The sequence below is a fragment of the Erinaceus europaeus genome, chromosome 9 (assembly GCF_950295315.1).
Source record: "Erinaceus europaeus chromosome 9, mEriEur2.1, whole genome shotgun sequence".
In the NCBI taxonomy this organism is placed as follows: Eukaryota; Metazoa; Chordata; class Mammalia; order Eulipotyphla; family Erinaceidae; genus Erinaceus; species Erinaceus europaeus.
Window position 1 is genome coordinate 49117773 of NC_080170.1, and position 19706 is coordinate 49137478.

The 19706-nt window shown below is 39.1% G+C and overlaps 1 protein-coding gene across 5 annotated transcripts in view; it reads right to left on the reverse strand.

Moving 5' to 3' along the window:
* KIFAP3 (kinesin associated protein 3) overlaps positions 1–19706 on the reverse strand; it is a 127048-nt gene that overhangs the window by 77112 nt on the left and 30230 nt on the right. The window lies entirely within an intron of this gene.

Genomic DNA, 19706 nt, shown 5'->3' on the forward strand with positions numbered 1-19706 from the left:
TGGAGACAGCTTCTTATCTCTCTATGGGGTAGGTGTCTGCAGAACACTCTAGCCCCTAACTTTGGATTTTTTCCATCACCACACATCAAGATAGCAAAACATTCCTCTACCACTCTCAATACCTCTATCCCCGGAAGCTTTTTCTTTTGTGCAACACATCCTGCTCAGTCCAAGTTTTACCTTGTGTTTTCCCTTTCTGTCCTTGTTCTTTTCATTATAACGAAAAAGAACTTGGGGATGAAAATGATTTTTGCCTTCACTAACGTATTTTGTTTGGCTTTTCATTTAAGAAATCCAGTTTAGAATAAGTGAGGGAAGAACATTTTAAATCATGATTTCTGAAATCTCTTACTAACTCACTGGTTCTGACATAAAAGGAAAATGCTAAAACCAAAATTACTAAATTAAATCCTTTGCATGATAAAGCATTAAAGCAAATTTGGTTCTGCTGGTTTTAGTCTTGTCAGTTCAGGTAGTCTCGTGTGGCAACATCTCTGTCTTAAATCACAAGACCTTCCACAGTTACATATATATTTTCCCTTTGGCAATTCTCACAACAGCAGGGGTCGCAATATACTAGTTAAATGTTTCAGGATACAAGAAAGGAGATTAAATGTTTATATAGCACAACTTTATTAGAGCCTGAAAGGTTCATGATTTGTTGTACTCTAATTAAAACAATCTATTACAAATATTAAAAAACCTTTCAGCTATGCAGTCCCTAAATAATAATAAAGAAACCCTACTGAAAATTTGTTAGCATTTTCAGTTGACAGATTATACCTTATAAAAATCACTTCTGAAATGTTTAATTACATGCATACAGCTATACAAAAGTGTTTCTAAATTTCTGGATCTCCTTAAAAATAAATAATTATGCCCCCACATCTATGGATATCTATTTTTTGAGCCAAACTATTAAATGTAGAAAAGAGGGTCTTTTCAACAAAAGGTGCTAAGAAAATTGGGTTGAACATGCAGAAGAATGAAACTGAATCACTACATTTTACCAGAAATAAAAAGTAAACTCCAAATGGATAAAGGACCTGGATGTTAAACCAGAAACTATCAAATACTTAGAGGAAAATATTGGTCGAATACTTTCCCATCTAAATCTCAAGGGCATCTTTGACAATAAAGACCCAATTGCAATAAGTCTATATCAAATTGAAAAACTTCTGCATAGCAAAAGAAACCATCACTCAAACAAAAAGACCCCTCACAGAATGGGAGAAGATCTTTCTATGCCATAGATCAGACAAGAGGCTAATAACCACAATATATAAAGAGCTCAACAAACATAGCAATAAAAAAAGCAAATGACCCAGGGGCTGGGTGGAGGTGCACCTGGTTGAGCGCATGTGTTACGGTGCAGAAGGACCTGGGTTCAAGCCCCCGGTCTCCAACTGCAAGGGGAAAGCTTTGCGAGTGGTGAAGCATGGCTACAGGTGACTCTCTGTCTCCTCTCAATTTCTGGCAGTCTCTATCCAATAAATAAAGATAATTAAAAAAAAATTAAAAATCTCCACCCCACTAAAAAAAAAAAAAAGCAAAAAACCCAATTCAAAAGTGGGGAGAGGATATAAACAGAGTATTCTCTACAGAAGAGATACAAAAGGACAACAGGCATGAAAAATTGCTCCAAGTCACCAATTGTACTGATTTCTAGTTCTTTTTCCAACTATGACTTCATCTCCCCAGAAAATACCTTGGGTCCACCTGCATGTTAGCTATAAGATTCAGGCAAAAACTAATAAAGTCATGAGCCCCTTGGACTATACCTAAAATAGACCTACTATCTTTTTCCAAAATGGAGACCCCAAATCTTCATCTGCAATGTTCTTGCCTTTAGGTTCATCATTAGTCAACAATCCAGGTTCCAGATTCTACCATGATGCCAACCTGATTTCCTTGGGCAGATGACCCCACCCAAGTATCCTGGAGCCCTGCCTCCCCAGACCCCTGCCCCACTAGGGAAAGAGAGAGGCAGGCTGGGAGCATGGATCGACCTGTCAACACCCATGTTCAGCGGGGAAGCAATTACAGAAGCCAGACTTTCCACCTTCTGCACCACATAATGATCTTGGGTCCATACTCCCAGAGAGATAAAGACTAGGAAAAGCGTGGTCTCGGGGGGTAGTATAATGGTTAGAACATTGGACTTTAAAGCATGAGGTTGTGAGTTCAATCTCCAGCAGCATATGTACCATAGTGATGCCTGGTTCTTTCTCTCATCCTAATCTTTCTCATTAATAAATAAATAAAATCTTCAAAAAAAAAAAAAAAGAATAGGAAAGCTATCAAGAGAAGGGATGGGATATGGAACTCTGGTGGTAGGAACTATGTGGAAGTGTATCCCTCTTATCCTGTAGTCTTGTCAATATTTCCATTTTATAAATAAAAATTTAAAAAAAGAATAGGAAAGCTTTCAAGGGATGGGATGGGATATGGAGTTCTGGTAGTGTGAATAGTGTGGAATTGTATCCCTTTTACTCTATGGTCTTTGTAAATTAAAAAAAAATTGTTCTGGGGTTGTGTGTGTGTGTATGTGGGGGGGGGGGGGGTTTGTCAGCTCCATTATAGAAATGTGGGGTAGGGACACAGGCCTTGAGTGGAGAGAATGGTGTTAATATACACTCCTATTAACTTACAGTCTTATAAATCACTATTTAATTAATATGCAGGGTAAATAGATTGAATGTCTTGAGCTTTGCAATGCACAGACTTCAGTTCTGAGCATACTTTCAATCTAAACACTTAAGGTTTTAAATTGGTAAACTGATTGAATTTTAACACTGGGCTTAAATTCTTCATGCATTTCTTTTTCTTTTTCTTTTTTTTTTTTTTTTGCCTCCAGGGTTATTGCTGGATCTCAGTACCTGCACTACAAATCCACTAATCCTGAGGCTGTTTTTTCCCCTTTTGTTGCCTTTGTTGTTTATCGTTGTTGTTGTTATTGTCGTCGTTATTGCTGCTGTTGTTGTTGAATAGGACAGAGAAATTGAGAGAGGAGGGGAAGACAGAGGGGCAGAGAAAGACAGACACCTGCAGACCTGCTTCACCGCTTGTGAAGTGACCCCCTGCAGGTGTGGGGGGGCTCAAACTGGGTGCCTCATGCTGGTTCTTATGCTTCCCGCCCCCACGTGCGCTTAACCTGTTGCGCTACTGCTTGACCCCCTTGTTCATGCATTTCTAATAATTTTTTTAATACTAAAGCACCAATAATCTTAGACCAGGAAGACCAGAAGCAACTGGTCTTGTCAGTATATAAGATATAGTTAGTTGTAAATAGCATTAAATGACATTTAAAAAATCATGGTAAGGTCTTGTATGCCACAGCAAATCCTAACCTTATGATTTTTCAAAGTCAACAAAGTTCCCAAATAACTTGGTTATAACAATAATTATCTATTCCCTTCTTAAACTCTAAGACAGCAAGGAACCCTCCTTATTCTCTATAAAACCAGTATTTTTCCCAGTCCTGGAGCCTCTGGGGCTTTGCTCATTTTCCTTCATGCTTCTCTTGATCTATACCATTTAATACTGCATCTGATGATCTCAACCACATCAATGCAACAAGTACCACCTCAACATGTTTCACTTTAGACTGTGTCCAGAGACACCAGGCCTAGGATATTAACCCTTCAGCTCCAATACTTGGGTAAGACCTTTCCTAGCTCATAGGACTCCTTAGTTCCATTTCAGGTGACACACCTCCTAACAAAGTTACAGAACCTAGATATAAGCCAGGGCCCATGAGATAGGGCACATGTGCACATGTATCTCTATCCAGTAAGTCAGAGGAAAATATATACCTTAAAATAAAAGTGTGTAATAGTCTACAGTGACTCAATAAGTGCAGCAAGCAAATAGAAAGACCTAAAAAGGACACTATAAAGTACTTAATCAAATAGTTTCTACTTAGACCTAGATACCCTCCTCACCTGCTTCCTATTTCACTTCCCTCAATTTTACTCCATGGCTAACCTTGTCAGACAAAATAAGGACTTCAAAAGCTGGATAAGGGTAAGAGACTGGCATACTTTAAAGATGGCCTTTTTGGTCACTACCAGGCCACCTCATCATCTGGGACCTAATAAGGGAATTTTTGGATTCCCACATAGATATGATGGCCTCTAACAGATCCCTCTATCCATCATCACTGATCATCTCCATCAGGAACATCATAAACCCTTTTGTGGACTTTTGCCCTCAATGTAGAACAACAATACAGAAACTGCCCCACTCTCTGAAAGGAGGTTGTGTCAACATACTCTGTCACTTGAGGAAGACAGGTGTTGAAAGGAGTGCAGACTAGAATATTCCTAGCTATGACCATAGAATGCGAGCTCAGACTGACAGGGATGCAGAGGTTATACAGGTTCCTGTGTTCTATACAAATGGACATGTGCTCCACTTCAGATCGATAGGGTTTATAGTTAATGATATTTACATACTTTTCCCATAATTGGAGTCTACTCTCTGCCCTGATACAGCTTTCTAGTCCTATTCCCAACTCTGACACCATCTGTCAAGAGAATACGTTCAGCCCACCTGCATGTTAGCTGTCAGGTTCAGGCAAAAATTAGTAAAGTCATGGGCCCCTCGGGATATACCTAAAATAAACTTCCTAGCTTCTTCCAATATGAAGACCACAAATCTCATCTGCTATTTTCTTACCTTTAGGTTTCTTATTATTATACAATTCATTCTACTTTAATCTTAATGCTTTTCTGTCACCAAGTTGCAGATGCCAATCTGATTTCCCTGGGCAGATGACCTCATTAATGTACCCTGGAATCTCACCTCCCTTACCCCACTAGGAAAAGACAGAAACAGGCTAGGGGTATTAATCGACCTATCAACACCCATGTCCAGTGGAGAAACAATTACAGAAGCCAGACCTTCCACTTTCTGCATCCCAGAAAGATCTTTGGTCCATACTCCCAGAGGGATAAAGAACAGGGAACCTTCCAATGGAGGGGATGAAACTCTGGTGGTGGAAATTATATGGAATTGAAACCTCTTATCCCAAAGTCTTGTCAGTCCTTATTAAATCACTGATAAAAAAATTAAAAAATTACATATAAAAGAGTATTTCCTTAACTTAGATAATAACTATATCACTAATTATAGAAATTTAAGTTATTATGTTAGGAAGTAATGATTTAATTTTTGCATGCAAAGTAGCACAGGCATTACAAATGTAAAAATGGCCACTACCCTAGCTTGGAGACTCCCAGGAAGGAGTGGAAATAAATGTCCCTCCCATTTCAGCAAAAGAGTGAGAGAAGAAGAAAATGAAAGCAACCTATTTCTGGAAGCATTGAACAAGAACTCTATACTCAGCATCACTTTGGGTGCTGAAGGAACTCAAAGAGAGATATGGTTCCACCTCTGTACCTATGGCACTTACTCAAAGGTGGAGAAACTGAGTCATGAAAATGACTTGCCAAGACATTCTCAACACCTCAGTGACTCAAGAAGGTAATTGCTGCGGCAGTTCTGGACTTCCTATTATGTTACCACCATTAAAACTACAGTCCTAGAACTGGAAGTAGCTCAAAGCCACCAAGCTGCAGATGCTAACATGATGCCAACCTGAATTCCCTGGGCAGAGGACCTCACCAATGTGTTCTGGCACCCCACCTCCCCAGAGCACTGTCCCACCAGGGAAACATAAAAACAGGTTGGAGGTATGGATCAACCTGTCAACGCCCAGGTCCAGCAGAGAAGCAATTACACAGAAGCCAGACTTTCCACCTCCTGCACCCCATAAAGATCTTTGGTCTATACTCCCAGAGGGATAAAGATTAGGGAACCTCCCAATGGAGGTGAGGGGATATGGAACACTGGTGTGGGAATTGTATGGAATTGTACTCCTCTTATACACAATCTGTGATCATTATTAAATCATTTATAAAAAAAAATATGTCCTGTCTCCTCACTAGAATCAAAGAAGCACAAAGATGATAATGAGATATTATCATTTGCCATTTCAAGACAGCCAAGATTACAAAGAAAGCACTGGATCAAAATGACCTAGATTAAAAAGTGGAGACAATAGCCACCTGCAAGAGTATAAACATGGGGAGACTAGCTCTTTGATGACTTGCCAGTGAGCCTGTACTTGGAACTCTCCTGCAAGGCAGATTAACTAATGTTACTTTTCAAGTCATGTTCCACCAGCTGAGCAAACTTTCATAAAGAACTGACTTGAGAGCTAGGTGTTACTCAAGTGAAATGAGAGAGAAGAATGAGTGAGGAAGTGGCAGAAGTTGAAAAACAAGATGATAAAATACTAAGCAGAACTTGGAATGAAGTTGGTATATTGCACTAAAGTAAAAGAATCTGGGGTGGGGGGAGGGTTCAAATCCTAGAACATGATAGCAGAGTGGGGGCTGTATTATTATGTGGAAAACTGGGAAATGTTATGCATGTACAAACGACTGTATTTACTATTGGTTAAAAAACATTAATCCCCTAATAAAGAATAAAATAAAAGAAAAAATCCTGATGAGAACATAGTGAATAATTGCCTCAGAACCTACAGACAACAGATGGGACTTGTTTAGAAAGTCACATGGCCCAGAAGTGCTGCCTGGCTTGGCAGAGAAGCTAGATTGAGCCTAGAGCTCTGGATCCTTGGGGTGTGAGAGACTCTTGGCATAACCACTGTGCTGTCTCTCCCACACCGTTTTATCTCTTGATCAGGAATGAGTGATTAAGCTAAGAAGCTTATACTTTAAAAGCCCTCAGGTTCCCACAGCCTACAGGGAAGGAAAAGAACAAAAGAGGCTTTTAACAGCCTCTGTGCTCCAACTCAGGAATTGAAATAATATTGAAACAACGGTTAATTTTCGCAACTCTGAACTCTTTAAGTACCTTACTCAGACACAAGTCAATCCAGGCAAGAGTGATCAGTAATTTGAAAAGTACTGAGAGAGGGACCTCATAACATACAATATAGAATGGTTAAACAAACAAGACAAAATATTAGAGAAATGAACCAGGACAAGAATCCAGCTAAAAGTCCCCCAAAGGTTGAACTACAAAATAGTGAGGTCAACATCCAAACGCCTGTTAAGGAAATAGTCACAGGAATGAGTAAACAGTTTGAAAGAATTGTCATCAGAAATGCAAAAACAACAAATGAGACTCTGAAAGAAAACACTAATTACCTCAAGGTTATTAGAGAGCTAAAATTTGAACTAGCTGAGCTAAGAATACAACTAGCTGAACAAGCTAAAACAGTGTCAGAACAGGGTAACAAAATAAATGAACTACAAAAAACAATACAGGGGAGAGAGAATAGATTAAATGAGACTGAAGACAGAATTAGCTAGATCAAGGATGAATTAGAGACAACTAAAAAAAGAAGTAAGAGATCAAAAAGAGATTAAGAGATACTGAAAACAACAACAGACACCTATGGGATGACTTCAAAAGCAATAATATACACATTATTGGCTTACCAGAGGAAGAAAGAGAGGGAGAGGAAGAAAGCATTCTTCAGGACATAATTGCTGAGAACTTCTCAGTCTAGACAACATCAAAGACATAAAGGTTCAAGAAGCCCAGAGTGCCCCAAACAGAATTAACCCAGACTGAAGGACACCAAGACACATCATATTTAGAATGGAAAGGAATAAGGATAAAGAAAGTATCTTGAGGCTGCAAGAGAAAAAGAGTCACCTACAGAGAAAAACCCCTAAGATTAGCAGCATACTTCTCCACACAAACACTACAGGCCAGAAGAGAACAGCAAGATATCTATCTAATGTTCAATGATAAAGGCTTTCAACCAAGACTACTGCATCCTGCTAGGCTGTGAGTCAGATTAGATGGAGGCATCAAAACCTTCTCAGACAAGCAACAATTGAAAGAATCAACTATCACAAAGCCTGCCCTAAAAATAGTTCTAAAAGGTCTCAAACAGTCATACCACCATAAATATGCCATATATCAGAACAATCTAAAAATCTACAAGAATGGTGTTAAAATATCTTTAATCTATGATATCAATAAATGTCAATGGCCTGTATTCAACTGTTAAAAAGCACAGAGTAGGAAGATGGATAAGAAAACACAACCCAACAATATGCTGTCTATAGGAAACCCACCTAACTTAACAAAACAAACACAAACTCAAAGTGAAAGGATGGAAAACTATCATACAAGCCAATGGCCCACAAAAAAGGGCAGGAACAACTATTCTCATATCTGACACAACAGACTTTAAAATAAATACAATTTAAAAAGACAGGGATAGACATTACTTAATGCTCAAAGGATCAGTCAATCAAGAGGACTTAACAATTATTAACATCTATGTACCCAATGAGAGACCATCTAACACCAAACATCTACTGAAAGAGCTACAACAATATATTAACATCAACACAGTCATAGTAGGGGACTTCAACACCCCACTCTCTCAACTTGACAAATTATCCAGGCAGAAAATCAATAAAGAAATGAGGGAGCTAAATGACAAGATAGATAAACTAGAACTATTGGACATTTTCAGAGACATTCACCCCAAGAAACTGGAATACATATTCTACTCAAGTCCACATGGGTAATTCTCAAGGATAGACCATATGTTAGGCCACAAAGACAGCATCAGCAAATTCAAGAGCATTGGAATCATCCCAAGCATCTTCTCAGACCACAGTGGAATTAAACTAACACTTAACAATCAACAAAAGATTAGTAACGGTCTCAAAATGTGGAAGCTCAACAGTACATTACTTAACAACTACAGGGTCAAAGAGGAAATAAAGGAAAAAATCAAGAGTGAGAGTTGACTGAAAATGAAGATACAAGCTATCAAAATATTTGGGACATAGCTAAAGCAGCACTGAGAAGGAACTTCACGATCATACAAGCACTTATTAGGAAACAAGAAAAAGCACAAACAACCTGATTGCACACCTTAAAGTCCAAGAAGAACAAAGGAACCCTAAAGCAACCAGAAGGACAGAAATAATTAAAGTTAGGACAGAAATAAGTAACATTGAAAATAAGAAAACCATACAAAGGGGGCTGGGTGGTAGTGCAGTGGGTTGGGGGCATGTGGCAATTCAAGAGTCACTTCACAGGCAGTGAAGCAGGTCTGCAGGTGTCTATCTTTCTCTCTTCCTCTCTATCTTCCCTTACTCTCTCCATTTCTCTCTGTCCTATCCAACAACGAACGACATTGACAACAACAATAATAAACACAAGGCTACAACAAAAGGGGGAAAAGTGGCCTCCAGGAGCAGTGGATTCATGGTGCAGGCACTAAGCCCCAGCAATAACCCTGGAGGCAAAAAAAAAAAAAAAAAAAAACCTACAAAAGTTAGTAAATGCTGGTTCTTCAAAAGAGTGAACAAAATCAACAAACCTTTAGTCAGACTCACAAAACAAAAAAAGCAAAAGATCCAAATAAATCAGATTGTAAATGAAAGAGGAGATATCACAACAGACACCAAAGAAATTCAACATATCATGCGAGGCTTCTATGAACAATTATATGCCACCAAACTAGAGAACCTGGAAGAAACGGATGATTTCCTAGATACCTACGAACTTTCAAAATTAAATAAAAAAAAAAAAGAAAAGAAAATGGCCGCCTTAACAACCACTTATCAGGAAATATTCATTATATCATGAAACAAAATTCCTTTGAACAAAATCAATTGAGCATAATCAAGTAAAACAGCTTTCTTCATAGTTAAAAGAAATGTTACAATATCTATGCAATTTAGCTAAAAATATTGCTAAGATGAGTTGGGTATTCATTTGGAATTCATTTTTTAAAATATATACTCTTCAAATAAGTTCAGTTGTCAGTTTCCAAGACCACAGAAGATTAGACATATATCATTTGAGAAGAAAATCACCGCTGAAATTAGAAGTTAGAAATTAGAAATTAAGAAATTAGAAATTAAGAAATTAGAAATTAAGAATTAGAAATTAGAATTAGAAATTAGAAATTAAGAAATTAGAAATTAAGAAATTAGAAATTAAGAAATTAGAAGTGATAGCCAAGGACAAAAGGAGAAAATAGAGAAACCATATCTAAAAACTAGAAATACGGGGGAGGTAATATGGCGACGGCCTGAGAAGTCGCTAACAGCGAGTGCTCTGATAGCATCGTCGGCAAAGGTAGGATTTTCTGCCTTTAGCAGGCCAGTCAATAAGGGGGGGGGGGCACCAAAGAAGTTATTACAGTTTAATTTGGGTTAACAATTAGAGCAAAGGTGACACGGACTAGCGGGGCGCCAGAATTCCCAGGCGGCGCCAGGCAAGGCGAGTGCGCCGGGCATTGTCCTCCGCCCGCCCGGGAAGGCGGCTCCTCCGCCGGTTGCAGAGCGCGGCGGGCAGAGGACCCGGAGAGAGCACTTTAGCTCGGGGGCTGCCTCTTGGGAGTTGCCAGGGTCCACCGTGACCCTGAGGGTGGATCCAAAGACTTTTTGAGTATAGCTCTCATTGGATCAAAGGACTTGGAGCTAGTTTTCATTTTTGAGAAATCCTTTAAAAAAGTCTGGAGGGCGGGGTTTCCCGGAAAATGGCGCCCGGAGAAGCAGAAGCGGCCAGCCTTTGAGCTCCGGACACATCTCGTGTAAACAATAGGATTTTCTGCCTTTAGCAGGCCATCCAATAAGGGGCCATAACGGTCATACCAAGGATGTTTCTATAACTTAATTTGGGTTAAGAATTAGAGTAGGGGGAAAAAATTCTTTTTTCTTCCTTTTAATTTTCAAGCATACATCCTTCCCGCCGCCCGCCCCCCCTCCCCCCATAAGCAGTGCCTGGGACCAGCTACTAGCAGGATACCCCATACCACCAAACAGGGTTTTTTTTTTTTTTTTTTTTTTTGTTAATTCACTGATACACATTTGGGAAGTTCCTCGCACTGCTCTTTAATTACAACTCTTCTTCCTATCTTCTCCCTTTTCTCTCTCTTATCTCTCTCAATCTCTCTCTTTTTTTTTTTTTTTTTTTTAATCTTGTCATACACTTCTTTCTTCTTTGACTTTCTGAATTTGTGAATTACTTTGGGGAAGAAATCTGACCCAGAGTGGACTCTCTATGTGTGTATCTCTGCTCTAGTTCCCTTTACACTCTTGTTACCCTTAGAATATACACTGGATAGTAAATTTGCATAACTGTCTATTCTTGCTATCCTCTCTTCCTTTTCTCTTTCTTCACTGGGATTTGGTTACTATTTTTTCACGGACTGGAGAAATTGTTTGGCTAACTGGTAACGATTAAACTCCTTCAATACTTACTTCAGTTGCTACGGTTATTCCCGAGGTTGGTGAGTGCAATTGTCATAAAGGTATTTAGTACAGTGTTACTTGTGCTCAAAACACAACAACTGAGGAACAACAGAACATTAAAAAAAAAAAAAAAGAGAGAAACACATAAATTAAAAAAAAATGGGTAGATTAAAAACAAATAAAACTGCTACCCCAATGAATGAAGACAAGAGCCCAGAAGAAACCACAAATCAGTCAGAAGTAACCATAGATAAGAAAAGTATGCAAGCAATAATAAACTTATTAATCACAGAAATGAAAACAACATTGGAGGAAAGAAATGGCAGTATTAGGGAAACAACAGTTGAGACCCCCAAGGAAAATACTGATTATCTTGAGACAATTAGAGAACTGAAAGCTGAAATAGCTGTAATGAAGAAAGAAGCTGAGGCAAGGGAAAGCAGACTAACAGAAGCAGAAAACAGAATTAGTCAGACAGAGGATGAGTTAGAGAAAACTAAGAAAGAGGTGAAAGAGCTTAAAAAGAGATTGAGAGACACTGAAAACAACAACAGAGACATATGGGATGATCTCAAAAGAAGTAACATTCGTATAATTGGCCTGCCAGAGGAAGAAAGAGAGGAAGGGGAAGCAAACATCCTAGAGGAAATAATACAAGAAAATTTCCCAGACCTGAATAACAGAAAGGATATCAAGGTGCAAGAGGCCCAGAGAGTACCAAACAGAATCAACCCAGACCTGAAAACACCAAGACACATCATAGTCACAATGAGAAGAAGTAAGGATAAAGAAAGGATCCTAAAGGCTGCAAGAGAGAAACAAAAAGTCACATACAGGGGAAAACCCATAAGACTTTCTGCAGATTTTTCAACTCAAACTCTAAAAGCCAGAAGGGAGTGGCAAGATATCTATCGAGCCCTGAATGAAAAAGGGTTTCAACCAAGGATTATATATCCTGCTAGACTTTCATTCAAGCTAGATGGAGGGATCAAAACCTTCTTAGACAAACAACAGTTAAAGGAGGCAACTATCACCAAGCCGGCCCAGAAAGAGGTATTAAAAGACCTCTTATAAACAAGAACATCACTATAATACTTGTAATATATCAGAGCAAACAAATTGTTTTTTAGAACAATGGCACTACAATACATTAAATCCATAATATCAATAAATGTCAATGGCTTAAACTCACCCATCAAAAGGCACAGGGTGGGGGGATGGATCAGAAAACATAACCCAACCATATGCTGCTTGCAAGAATCCCATCTGTCACAACAAGATAAACACAGACTTAAAGTGAAAGGATGGAAAACTATCATACAGGCTAACGGTCCACAAAAAAGGGCAGGAACAGCCATTCTCATCTCAGACACGATAGATTTTAAATTAAATAAAGTAATAAAAGATAGGCAAGGACATTACATAATGATAAGAGGATCAATCAGCCAAGAAGACTTAACAATTATTAACATCTATGCACCCAACGAGGGACCATCTAAATACATTAAACACCTATTGAAAGAATTTCAAAAATACATCAATAGTAATACAATAATAGTGGGAGACTTCAATACCCCACTCTCACACTTAGACAGATCAACAAAGAAGAGAACCAATAAAGATATAAGAGAATTGAATGAAGAGATTGACAGACTAGACCTCTTGGACATTTTCAGACTCCTCCACCCCAAAAAACTGGAATACACCTTCTTTTCAAATCCACACAACACATACTCAAGGATAGACCACATGTTAGGTCACAAAGACAGCATTAATAAATTCAAGAGCATTGAAATCATCCCAAGTATCTTCTCAGACCACAGTGGAGTAAAACTAACTTTTAACAACAAACAGAAAATTATTAAAAGACATAGAATTTGGAAACTAAACAACATGCTCCTTAAGAACCACTGGGTCAGACACTCACTCAAACAGGAAATTCAAATGTTCCTGGAAACTAATGAAAATGAAGACACAACCTATCAAAATATTTGGGACACAGCTAAAGCAGTACTGAGAGGGAAACTTATAGCTATACAATCACATATTAAACACCAAGAAGAAGCCCAAATGAACGAACTTACTACACACCTCAAGGACTTAGAGGAAGAGGAACAAAGGAACCCTAAAGCAACCAGAAGGACAGAAATCACTAAAGTTAGAGCAGAAATAAACAACATCGAAAATAAAAGAACCATACAAAAGATCAATGAAGCCAAATGTTGGTTCTTTGAAAGATTAAACAAAATTGACAAACCCCTAGCCAGACTCACCAAACAAAAAAGAGAGAAGACTCAAATTAATAGAATTGTCAACGATACAGGAGATATCACAACTGACACCACAGAAATCCAGAGAATTCTGCGAAACTTCTATAAAGAACTATATGCCACCAAGCTAGAGAATCTGGAAGAAATGGAACAATTCCTAGAAACCTATGCACTTCCAAAACTGAACCAAGAAGAACTACAAAATCTAAATGCACCAATCACAGACAAAGAAATTGAAACCGTTATTAAGAATCTCCCCAACAACAAAAGTCCTGGACCAGATGGCTTCACAAACGAATTCTACAAAACTTTCAGGAAACAGTTAATACCCATACTTCTTAAGCTATTCCATAAGATTGAAGAAACAGGAATACTCCCTTCCACCTTTTATGAAGCCAACATCACCCTGATACCAAAAGCTGATAGGGACAGAACAAAAAAGGAAAACTACAGACCAATATCTCTGATGAACATAGATGCCAAAATATTAAACAAGATCTTGGCCAACCGGATACAGCAACACATCAAAAAGATTGTTCATCATGACCAAGTGGGATTCATCCCAGGAATGCAAGGCTGGTTCAACATCCGTAAATCAATCAATGTCATTCATCACATCAATAAAAGCAAAGCCAAAAACCACATGATTATCTCAATAGATGCAGAGAAAGCCTTTGACAAAATCCAACACCCATTCATGCTCAAAACTCTACAAAAAATGGGAATAGATGGGAAATTCCTCAAGATAGTGGAGTCTATATATAGCAAACCTACAGCCAACATCATACTCAATGGAGAGAAGCTGAAAGCATTCCCCCTCAGATCAGGGACTAGACAGGGCTGCCCACTGTCACCGTTACTCTTCAACATAGTATTGGAAGTTCTTGCCATAGCAATCAGGCAAGAGAAAGAAATCAAAGGGATACAGATTGGAAGGGAAGAAGTCAAGCTCTCACTATTTGCAGATGATATGATAGTATACATAGAAAGACCTAAAGAATCCAGTAGAAAATTACTGGAAGTTGTTAGGCAATATAGCAAGGTATCAGGCTACAAAATCAATGTACAAAAATCAGTGGCATTTCTTTATGCAAACACTAAATCTGAAGAAGAAGACATCCAGAAATCACTCCCATTCACTGTTTCAGCAAAATCAATCAAATACCTAGGAATAAAGTTGACCAAAGAAGTGAAAGACTTGTATGCTGAAAACTATGAGTCGCTACTCAAGGAGATAGAAACTGATACCAAGAAATGGAAAGATATCCCATGCTCATGGATTGGAAGAATAAATATCATCAAAATGAACATTCTCCCCAGAGCCATATACAAATTTAATGCAATACCCATCAAAGTTCCACCAAGCTTCTTTAAGAGAATAGAACAAACACTACAATCATTTATCTGGAACCTGAAAACACCTAGAATTGCCAAAACCATCTTGAGGAAAAGAAACAGAAATGGAGGCATCACACTCCCAGACCTTAAACTATATTATAAAGCCATCATCATCAAAACAGCATGGTACTGGAACAAAAATAGGCACACAGACCAGTGGAACAGAATTGAAAGCCCAGAAGTAAATCCCAACACCTATGGGCATCTAATCTTTGATAAGGGGGCCCAAAGGATTAAATGGAAGAAGGAGGCTCTCTTCAATAAATGGTGCTGGGAAAACTGGGTTGAAACATGCAGAAGAATGAAATTGAACCACTTTATCTCACCAGAAACAAAAATCAACTCCAAATGGATCAAAGACCTAGATGTCAGACCAGAAACAATCAAATACTTAGAGGAAAACATTGGTAAAACACTTTCCCATCTACACCTCAAGGATATCTTTGATGAATCAAACCCAATTGCAAGGAAGACCAAAGTAGAAACAAACCAATGGGACTACATCAAATTGAAAAGCTTCTGCACATCCAAAGAAACAATTAAACAAACAGAGAGACCCCTCACAGAATGGGAGAAGATCTTCACATGCCAGACATCAGACAAGAAACTAATCACCAAAATATATAAAGAGCTCAGCAAACTTAGCCGCAAAAAAGCAAATGACCCCATCCAAAAATGGGCAGAGGAAATGAACAAAACACTCACCACAGAGGAGATCCAAAAGGCTAACAAACATATGAAAAACTGCTCTAGGTCACTGATTGTCAGAGAAATGCAAATTAAGACAACACTAAGATACCACCTCACTCCTGTAAGAATGGCATACATCAAAAAGGACAGCAGCAACAAATGCTGGAGAGGATGTGGGGACAGAGGAACCCTTTTACATTGCTGGTGGGAATGTAAATTGGTACAGCCTCTGTGGAGAGCAGTCTGGAAAACCCTCAGAAGGCTAGACATGGACCTTCCATATGACCCAATAATTCCTCTCCTGGGGTTATACCCCAAGGACTCCATAACACCCAACCAAAAAGAGGTGTGTACTCCTATGTTCATAGCAGCACAATTCATAATAGCTAAAACCTGGAAGCAACCCAGGTGCCCAACAACAGATGAATGGCTGAGAAAGCTGTGGTATATATACACAATGGAATACTATGCAGCTATCAAGAACAATGAACCCACCTTCTCTGACCCATCTTGGACAGAGCTAGAAGGAATTATGTTAAGTGAACTGAGTCAGAAAGTTAAAGATGAGTATGGGATGATCCCACTCATCAACAGAAGCTGACTTAGAAGATCTGAAAGGGAAACTAAAAGCAGGACCTGATCAAATTGTAAGTAGGGCACCAAAGAAAAAACCCAGTGGTGAGGGGTAGACATGTAGCTTTCTGGGCCAGTGGGGGGTGGGAATGGGCGGGAGGGATGGGTCACGGTCCTTTGGTGATGGGAATGGTGTTTATGTACACTCCTAGCAAAATGTAGACATATAAATCAGTAGTTAATTAATATGAGAGGGGGAAATCAATTGTATGTCTCAAAGGTTCTCAGGAGACAAACTGAATCTTTTTAATAGATAGGCTACGTATTTGATATGCGGACTCTCTCAAAAGCCTAGACCAAGTAGATTGGAGGCTTCCAATAGCACAGCTATATACAAGATACTGGGTACTGTACAGCAAACCATAACAAAGGGACTTTTCAAAGTTAACCCAATTAACAAATAATGTGATGATAATATTAACTATTGATTGTCTTTTTGAACCCTAAGACAGCAGGAACCTCACATCTTCACTATAGAGCCCCTACTTCCCCCAGTCCTGGCACCCATGGATAGGGCTCACTTTCCCGTATGCTTCTCCCAATCCATACCAAATAATATTGCATCCGCCGATCACAACCTAACCAAAGCAACGATTGCCATCTCAACATGCTTCACCTCAGAGTGTATCCAGAGACTTCACGTGTGGAATGACATCCCTTCAGCTTCATTACTCGGGTGAGACCTTTCCTTTTATAGTACACTCTAATTTCATCTCAGGTAGTTCACTTTCTAACAAAGTCCCATAACCTAGACATACACCAGTTTCTGTGAGAGAGAGCGTATGCGCACACGTATCCATAAACTACTGCAAAATATATACCTGAAAGCAGGATTACACTAGAGTTTGCAGTGAGTACCTCCCCAACACTTCCTCTCCACTATTCCAATCTTGGGATCCATGTTTGCTCAACAAATTGTTTGGCTTTGTATGTTAACTCTCTTTTCAATCACCAGGTTCCAGATGCCACCAGGATGCTGGCTAGGCTTCCCTGGATTGAAGACCCCACCAATGTGTCCTGGAGCTCAGCTTCCCCAGAGACACACCTTACTAGGGAAAGAGAGAGGCAGACTGGGAGTATGGACCGACCAGTCAACGCCCATGTTCAGCGGGGAAGCAATTACAGAAGCCAGACCCTCTACCTTCTGCAACCCTCAACGACCCTGGGTCCATGCTCCCAGAGGGCTAGAGAATGGGAAGGCTATCATGGGAGATGGTGGGTTATGGGGATTGGGTGGTGGGAATTGTGTGGAGTTGTACCCCTCCTACCTTATGCTTTTGTTCACTAATCCTTTCTTAAATTAAAAATTTAAATAAAAAAAAAAAAAAAAAAAAAAAAAAAAGAAACTAGGGAGCCTGGAGCTCCAACCAGAATCCTTGAGGCCCGTCCTTGAGCTTTGCACTATGTGCACTTAACCTGGTACATTCCCACCTGGTCCCCCATTTCTTGTCTTTTTAAGAAAAGTCATTCTCACAGTTAAAGTGAATCTCATTGTTGTTTTGATTGATATTTCCCTAATAGTAAGTAATAATTAACATATAAAAAAAAAAAAAAAAACTAGAAATACATAAATGAGGGTTCCATTTAGTAAGGGGGAAATACTGGAGCACAAGAATAATACTTTGTGTCTTGTATAATAAATTATCTTAATTGTATAGTAAATTATCTTTAAATTATTAAATTTGAATCAATGAGAATAAAAACAAAAGTTCCAAGGTTCCAAAACCCCTAGTTGTAACCACTATACCATCCTGTTTCTCAATTATAGAAACTTTAAACTAAGTTCATGTTAATGAGTAAATTTTTAAAAAGTGTATTTTTTAAAAATTTTAAGCAAAACTTCATACAAAATCATTAAATACTCTTTTAAAAACTTAATTATCGGGGATCGGGCGGTGGCGTGGGTTAAATGCACGTGACGCAAAGCGAGGATCCCGGTTCGAGCCCCCAGCTCCCCACCTGCAGGGGAGTCACTTCACGGGCGGTGAAGCAGGTCTGCAGGTGTCTTTCTCTCCCCCGCTCTCTCTGTCTTCCCCTCCTCTCTCCATTTCTCTCTGTCCTATCCAACAACAAAGCAACGTCAACAATGGCAATAATAACCGCAATGAGGCTGCAACAACTAGGGCAACAAAAAGGGGGAAAAATGGCCTCCAGGAGCGGTGGATTCATGGTGCAGGCACCGAGCCCAGCAATAACCCTGGAGGAAAAAAAAAAATTAATTATCATTAAGCGCAGGTGGCACAAAGCTCAAGGACCAGGGTAAGGATCCCGGTTCAATCCCCCGGCTCCTCACCTGCAGGGGGTTCACTTCACAAGCGGTGAAGCAGGTCTTCAGGTGTCTATCTCTCCCACTCTCTGTCTTCCCTTCCTCTCTCCATTTCTCTCTGTCCTATCCAACAACGATGAAAAGAATAATAATTACAACAATAAAACAAAGGCAACAAAAGGGAATAAATATTTTTTAAAAACTTAATTATCAAAAAAGGTCCATTTCTGGATATCGTTTGTATTCTATGTATTTTCACACATTTACATCTTCCTAAGATATTATTATTTCATTTTTAATGTTTCCCTACTAATAGTTATCAATATTATCTACACACTGAAGATAAGAAAACTGGTAAGAGGGATAAGAAGTCTGTATATTATATAGCTGCAAATACAAAAGTCAATGTTTAAGTAGTATGGCTGGGTTTCAGAATTCCAGCATTGTACTCTGTACTACTACAATTGGTAGATGCATTACATACTACAATATCTACTATAATGTCTCGAATGTTCTTTTCAAGACTCTGGTACCTTGCAAACCTAGCTAAAACTCAAAAGTTGAAAGATACCATTCAGGATCAGTAGGTAGCTTGCTCATCACTGTTTTAATTCTTTTTAAGCATTTGGCCGCCTCCTTAATGCTTGGCATGGGCCTGTGACTTTATCAATGGAAGTGTAAACAAAAATAAGATTTGCAACTTCAAAGTAGAAACCTTTCAGAGAAGTCTGCAATTTTTCATTTGTTCTTCTGTACCTTCCATTGTGTTTTGAAGATGTGGAAGTTTTGGAGGCTGGGTGATGGCGCACCTGGTTACTATGTGCAAGGACCTGCGCAAGAATACAGGTTCAAGCTCCCACTCCCCATCTGCAGTGGGAACGCTTCAAAAGTGATGAAGCAGATCTGCAGGTGTCTGTCTTTCTCTCTTCCTCTCTATCTCCCTCTCCCCTCTCAACTTGTCTCTGTTCTGTTGCATGTGAGAGATAGAGATAGAGACAGAGAGAGAGAGAGAGAGAGAGAGAGAGACTGCCAGAAGCATGGATTCATAGTGCCGGCCGGCATGGAGTCCCAGCAATAAACCTGGTGACAGAGAAAAAAAAGTGTGGAGGTCTTATTAATCTAGGTTCTTGACTGATGCCAATATGGACTAGCACTTTCTATTCACCCCTGGGGACATAT